We start from the raw sequence: 7132 nt of genomic DNA, 5'->3' as shown, positions 1-7132 counted from the left end.
TCTCTCTCTCTCTCTCTCTCTCTCTCTCTCTCTCTCTCTCTCTCTCTCTCCCCCTCTGTGTGTCAGGCATCAGGCATACACACACGTAGCACCACATGAATGTGCGGGTGAGAGGACTCCTCTCACAAATCAGTTCTCTCCTTCCACCATAGGGTCCTGGGATTGTCCTCAGGTTTTCAGGCTTTCTGTTTGGTGACCCATCTTGCCACCCTTTCTCATGCCTACCTGCTTTGTCATGTATTGTCATGGTTGCCCTTCAGTTCTCTATGTAACCAAGGATGATGGCCTGGAACTTCTGTTCCTCCTGCCTCCACTTCCCAGAATGCTGGGATTACAGGCATGCACCAGCAGACCTGGCTTCTGCAGTTCTAGAGCTAGAACCAGGAGCTCAGTGCCTATCAGGCAGGCACACCACCACGTGAGCCGCTGCATCGCCAGCCTCTCTGTTGACTCTTTGAAGGGAAGAAGTCAAGGAGTATTGCACAACACACAACAACGTTTCCAAAAACTTGTCTTTCCAAATTCCTCTCCTCAGAATTAAACTTCCACATCTGCCGTTTCTCTCTCTCCCCCCTTTTTTTTTTCTGCTGTCTTCAGCCTTGCTTTTCTTGTTTCTCTCTCTTCTCCAGGGACAATGGGAGTGCTGTAGACCAGCTCTGCAGAGAACCTAGCAGCCTGCGCTCACCAGGTAGAGAGGCTCCTCCCCCACAGGAGTCAAGAAGTAGACAGGGCCTAGGATTCTAGCTATCTCAAGTGTTTAAATGGATTCACTAATTTTATATTTCTTTATTTTATTTTATGCGTATAACCATTTTGCCTGTCTGTGTGTCTGTGTACCACATGTGTCAGATCCTCTGGAACCGAAGCTATGAACCAACATCTAGGGACTGGAAACAGAACCCCTGTGTTTTGTAGGAGCCACAAGTGCTAGTAATCGCTAGCCACCCCGGTTCAGCTTTCCTTTCCTTTCAAAATGTCTGTGCCGATATCCTGGATGTGTTTTCAAGGAGGACACACAACCCACTCTCCCCTCAGAATGTCCGTTGCTGACTAAAATGCAAAAAGACTGTCCATCCATGCTTTTTCTGGATGACTACATAGATCTGTGCTCTTTCTGGATCACCTACACCCTTGTCCCTGGTGAAACTATTCAGGAAAGAGAATGACACACCAGGGACCCTTGGTGTCTAAGATTTAGTGACTGTGAATGTTCCTGTCCCTATGTATCTTTCAGCTAGAACCAACTAATAATTGTTATCAAACTTCCTTCCTTCTCTCCCTCCTACCCTTCCTCTCTCTCCTTTCATATCACTAAGAACCAAGTACTCTCTCACAAACCTTTAAGAGAAGACAGCTCTGGAGTGCTTGCCTAGCATCCATGAAGCCCTGGATGATCTCCAGGTATGATGGTGCTCACCTGTGGAGTTCTCAGGAGATGGAAGCCGGCCATCACTCTTGGCCCTGAATCCAGTTCAAGGTCAACCTGAGATTCATGAGAGGCTGTGCCAGTAAAATAAGATGAATATAATACATAAATAAGCTTGGTCTTAGCAAGGTGTGGAGGCTGAGGCAGAAGATGATTCATTCCAGGTCAGCCTGATCTATTTAGCAAGATCCTTTAAAAATGCATACATTTTATAAAAGCTAAAATCTCCGTCTATATTTTATTCATGATTCAGATAATTACAGTCTCCCAAGGCTAAGTGTTATCTGTCTAACCCTTCTTTTGTGCTTGTTGAAGTGTGTCCTATTTGCAATTGTAGTGATACTTCCTGAAGAATTGCGCTTGCTGTCTAACCCACATCCATGGGACACACACACTTGGCATGACTCATTACGGGAAGTAGAACACTTAAGAAGTGATAGTTGTGGCCAGCACCCAACTTCCATTATTCTAGGAGGGAAAAATAAACTCCGTGCCAAACTTATTAGTCAGACTTCTTTTTAGAGATAAGTAAGAGGAACTCGGTTTATGCTAGCTTAAGCAAAAAAAAAGAGCAGGCTTGTCTGCTTAACTGAGAAATCTAGAAACACTTCAGGCCATAGTGCCAGAGCCTTTGTGCACACTGGTCCAGAGCTCTAATATGGAGCTAGACCCATTCCCAGCTCTGGAGAGCCCAAGTTTAAACCTATTTGTAATGATTTAGTCTCTAAATTTCTCATGTCCGTGTGCTCTATCTTAGTAGTTTCTTTATTTTTCCTACCTCAAAAGAGCCTCCCTTCCCCTGAAAGAACTTCCTTCATATATTTGGGAACACAGTTTGTTGGCAACGCACAACTCTGACATTTCAACTTAGCAACTCTAGCAGAAAACAGCCTTTTCTCTCCCAACTACCTCCTTGTTTGGGGGGGGGGGGACGGGACTGTAATTGACTGCGGTGATAAAATGCCCCACCCTCTAGACCACTGATCCCAAAAAGGGTAGGATCCTAGGATGGTGAAGCCAAATGAAACCGCAGGGAGAGCTGGCAGAGGAGTTAAGAGGGCTGCTGCTGTTCCAGAGGACTGGAGGTCAGTTCCCCAATCCACACTGGGCAGCGCACCACAGCCTAGAACTCCAGCTTCAGGGAGATGCAGCACCTCTGTTCATTTAGGAACCTGCACTCACTCACATATACCCACATGCAACCACACACACAATTTAAGATAATAATACATCTTTAATAACTAACCCCAGGGAATAGAGGACTGATGTTCCAAATCAGAGACACTAATGACAGAAAATCACACGTCCTCACACAATAGGGTCAGCGCTTTGGGGGGTGGGGGTGGGGTAATTCAAAAGCCTCCTGTTCCCTTCCTTCTCTATGTTTGTACTTCAGACTAGTGTCTTTATGTGGTGTGCTTCGAGTCCTCAGATATAAACCGGTTAGGTAGTAGTAATGGATACAGTAGCAAATACCAAGTACAGCTACAGTTTCTCCGTGCTTTGTATTTTTCAGATGAATGGAAACTCATTTGAAGAAGGTACTGCCCGGTGTTCGCTAATTTTTGCGAATTCATTTGTGGAGCACTTTAGGTTGTGTGAGCAGCCCTCTGGCTCATCCTTGTTAGAAAAACCAAGCACAAGCTATTGAACTGCCTAGAACAACCCCCGAAGGGCTTATTTGTGTGTATTGTGGCCAGATGCAAGCATGTGAACTACGTGAGGACGAGCAAATGAATCAGTTCCTGGAGGAAAAAAAAAAATGGCAGAGACCCACTCAGGAACAAGCACGCAGCAGGCGTCCACCTCTTCGAGCAGCAACACTAGAAACACCGCTCCACAGTCCTACCCTAAAGGATTCAAGAAATTCAGGACCTTACAAAAAACGATGTGCATGCACCCTTCACCAGCCACAGTACTGTGTGTGCAGGGTGGGAGGCGCAAAGGCCAGGAGGAGCTGTGCAGCCACTCTAGGAACTTGTTTGAAGACTGCGCTGCGCCGGATCATCCAGCTCCTATCCAGGCCCACCGCAGCCCCGGCCCTCAGCCCGTTCCGCTCCCTCAGCCTGGAACTCCGGGCCACGTTTTCCCGCTCGCTCTCCCACCCCCCCCTCCGCCAACACAGGGTTACTGCTCCCTCGCCAGGAGTAAACAAGCAGCCTGAGCCCGCAGCCAGTAGGCCGGGCCCCTGAGCCCAGTTTCCTGCGCCAGCCCTAGCAACAGGCCCCGCCCCCACAACAGGCCCCGCCCGCATGCCGTCTTCCACTCCCCCCCTCCCCGCCCCCCACCCCTCCATTCCTTCTCTCGCCGGGTCCCGGAGCACTAGAGGCCCGGAGCCTTCAGCCAGTCTCCTCCCAAGGGACCGCCCCGCCCACGCGGCCCCGCCCACGTGACTCGCGCTAAGGGCCGGAGAGAAAAATAAGATGGGGGCGTGGCCAGATCCCGTCCCGCCCCGCCCTGAGGCCTGCGCGGCCTGGCTCTGCTCCAGCCCGCGAGCCCGGCTGGGCTTCGTGGCGGCGTGGATGCTGCTTCTGTTTCTGCAGGCGCAACGCACTTCGCTCCATCTTCCCTATAGCCTCCGCTCGGCTGAACCTCTTAAAGTCGCTGCCTGAGCCCCAGAATCGGCCTTTCGGTCCTTAAACGTATACATCCCGGCGGCGTAAACGAGCCCCCCTGCGCGGTCAGGGTGGCGCTAATCGCCTTTTCCTAGAAGGTGAGCGAACTTGAGGTTCAGGACTGAAGAGATCCACTGTCAGACTCCACCTCCTGTTGCTTCTCTGTCTGGTCTCTTACTGGTCAGTGTCAAAAGACTGACCAGTCCAAACCTGCAGCCCAGTCTCAGCCCCCGCCTCATCCGGGGACAGCACAATTGCTAATGGAGCTAGGCACAGCTGGCAAAGAGAGGTGGGAGGCCCTCCCAGCAGTACTTTCTTGTGCCTGTGACAAGAGGAAGGACTGTTCAGGCCAGAATTCCGCAGCCCGTTTCTTCACCTACTTGGTATCTTGGTCAAATCTTTGCTGGATTCCACAGATGACTTATAACCCGGAGGAGGAGCGACAGTAACTACCTAACAGTGATGTTGCACAGAGTAAACACCAGTAGATAAGGTGTTCAGAATAGGGATTGGCATCAAATTAATAAAAAAAAAAAAATCACTCAGGACTGTTCTATGTTGTCTTCTTAACATGCTCCCTGATAGTACCTGCAGCAGCCTGACAAGGCTTTAGGGGCCTGAAGTCAAGGTTTTTGGGGGGGAAGGATGGAGGAACAAACAGGGGATCTCTTTACGGGCTAAGGCAAATGCATCTTATGGCTAGTAACACTTGAAATCTTGTGGGATTCAACCCAGATCTTGTTCCTGTTATTGTAGCCGTCCACCACTGAGCTACACCCCCATTCTTCTTTGTACAGATAAATTTGAGAACTTGTGACTCTCTTTCCCAAACAGCTGAGCTTACAGACTTGAACTACCTGATCCAGCACCGAACACGTTTCTAAGTGGAAGGAATGTGCGATGAACGATCTATGGTGCCAAGGAAAGAGGTGTGGATGGTGGAGTCTGGAACAGGAAGAAGATGGGAGTCGGAGAAAGAGGCTGGCCATAGACCCAGACAGGGTTGGGAGACACTACAAGACCCTGGTCTTTTATTCTGACCCCTCATTCAGTAAATTACACAAGTGATAGTGTGCTCAAGTTCCTTCAGATGGAGCCTTTTTGCTCTCTCTCCTTTATCAGGTCTCTCTATTGGCCTCAAATCCATCCTGTTGGGTACTGGTGGTTAACAAATGTTTCAATGTGTATTAAATGAAAACTTACATACATCACCCTCTGGGCCCATAACTTTATCTCCTTCCTTCCTTCCTTCCTTCCTTCCTTCCTTCCTTCCTTCCTTCCTACCTTCCTTCCTTCCTTCCTTCCTTTCTTCCTTCCTTTTTTATTTTCTGAGGCAGAATTTCTCTGTACCCATACACCCATGCAGTCTCTCACACGTACACATAGAACAGAGATAAATCTTAAACATATTTAAAGGAATTTGTGTTTCCTTATGCAACTCCAGAATTATAGGAAGCCAAGAAAGGTATTACCTGGGGTATACAGCCAGTGAGACTTAGAACCAAGTTTCTGCTTTCCAGCTGACTGTTAGGGCCATCATGCAGGAGTTGGAAGGGAAAGTAGTACAAAGGGTGGGAGCTGGAGCTGGGAAGAGTTCGGTGGGTAAGAGTGCACAAGCATGAGCACTGAGTTCAAATCCCAGTGCCTGCCTGTGTGAACACTTGTAAAACAGTACTTTGTTGGGGCATAGGATCACTGGGGCATACTGACCTAGCTCCAGGTACATTAAAAGTCCTGTCTCAAGGAAATAAGGCCAAGAGTCATAAAACAGGATATCCAATGTCCTGGTCTCTCACGCATGGCCACACACACATACATTCTCTCTCTCTCTCTCTCTCTCTCTCTCTCTCTCTCTCTCTCTCTCTCTCTCTCTCACACACACACACACACACACACACACACACACACACANCTCTCTCTCTCTCTCTCTCTCTCTCTCTCTCTCTCTCTCTCTCTCTCTCTCTCACACACACACACACACACACACACACACACACACACACTCACTCACACTACACGGGACTTGCAAGAGCCAAGAGAACTTCATTCAGATATCAGAAACACTCACTACAAGAGAGGACCTGGCTCAGTAAGACTTGGACCCCAGGGAAAGAGAAGTTGTGAGCGAGGAAGAGGCTTTTTACTAAGGCTGCAATGGATGTTTATAGGGGCGAACAAGGAAACCAGTTGGCTTAGAAGAGAGGTTTGTGTTGAGTCTCGGTATGACAAGGTGTTGGAGGGTTGATGGGGCCAGATTTAGAGAAATTCTAACTTATGGGATAAATTTTGACCTTTGTCTATGGGTAATAAAGACAAAAAAACAAAACAACCCTGAAATCAGTGAACAGGGTGCGGAAGCAAGACTGGGTACTGAGCAGAGATCAGCCAGCTCGGTCTGATTTGCATCTTTTGCAGACAGTTGCTTGCTGTATACTCATCTCCCAGTCACAGGAGACACTACCAACTAGTTTTCATCTATTTCATTTCCAAATGAACATGATATTGTCAGGGAGCAGAGAAGCTCCGGAGAGGGTGATCAAGAGAAGCAGTATGCCTGCTGAAGACATATACCTTCATTGGGATATCTTATTTAATCCTCACCTTTTGTGGGGGTGTGCTACTTCCTCATTGACGCCCATAAAGTTAGGCTCTTACCAGCCTAGTGACTTTTATTAATAATCATCTTCATTTAAAAAAAAAATTTATTTTAGTGTATGTGCCTGAGTGTATGTTTGTGCACCACATACACATAGGAACCTGAAGAGGTCAGGAGAGGTTGTTACATCCCCAGAACTGACAAATGGTTACTAATGGTTGTGAACCACCATGAGAGTGCTAGGAACTAAATTCAGGTCCTCTTTGAGAGCAGCAAATGCTCTTAACTCCCCAGTGGTCTGTTTAGCCAGCCTATCATCCTCATTTTTGCTACAGGCAAATGGGCAGGTTGAAAACTGAGCTCAACAGTTCCATAGACATCTCTTCTGATTAAAAAGTAGTTATGGGGCTGGAGAGATGGCTCAGTGGTTAAGAGCGCCGACTGCTCTTCCAAAGGTCCTGAGTTCAAATCCCAGCAACCACATGGTGGCTCACA

General features: G+C 48.1%; 1 protein-coding gene across 1 annotated transcript in view; it reads right to left on the bottom strand.

The window, feature by feature from the left end:
• The window catches only part of Znf395 (zinc finger protein 395), a 51190-nt gene extending 50879 nt beyond the window's left edge, over positions 1-311 (bottom strand). Inside the window, exon 1 of the mRNA XM_021182242.2 lies at positions 226-311. The gene's annotated coding sequence lies outside the window, so the exon portion shown is untranslated. The remainder of the gene's footprint in view (positions 1-225) is intronic.
• Between the last annotated feature and the right edge of the window lie 6821 nt (positions 312-7132).

This window comes from Mus caroli, chromosome 14, assembly GCF_900094665.2.
Source record: "Mus caroli chromosome 14, CAROLI_EIJ_v1.1, whole genome shotgun sequence".
In the NCBI taxonomy this organism is placed as follows: Eukaryota; Metazoa; Chordata; class Mammalia; order Rodentia; family Muridae; genus Mus; species Mus caroli.
Note: the sequence above shows the minus strand (reverse complement) of the source record. Positions and strands in the feature narration are given on the sequence as shown.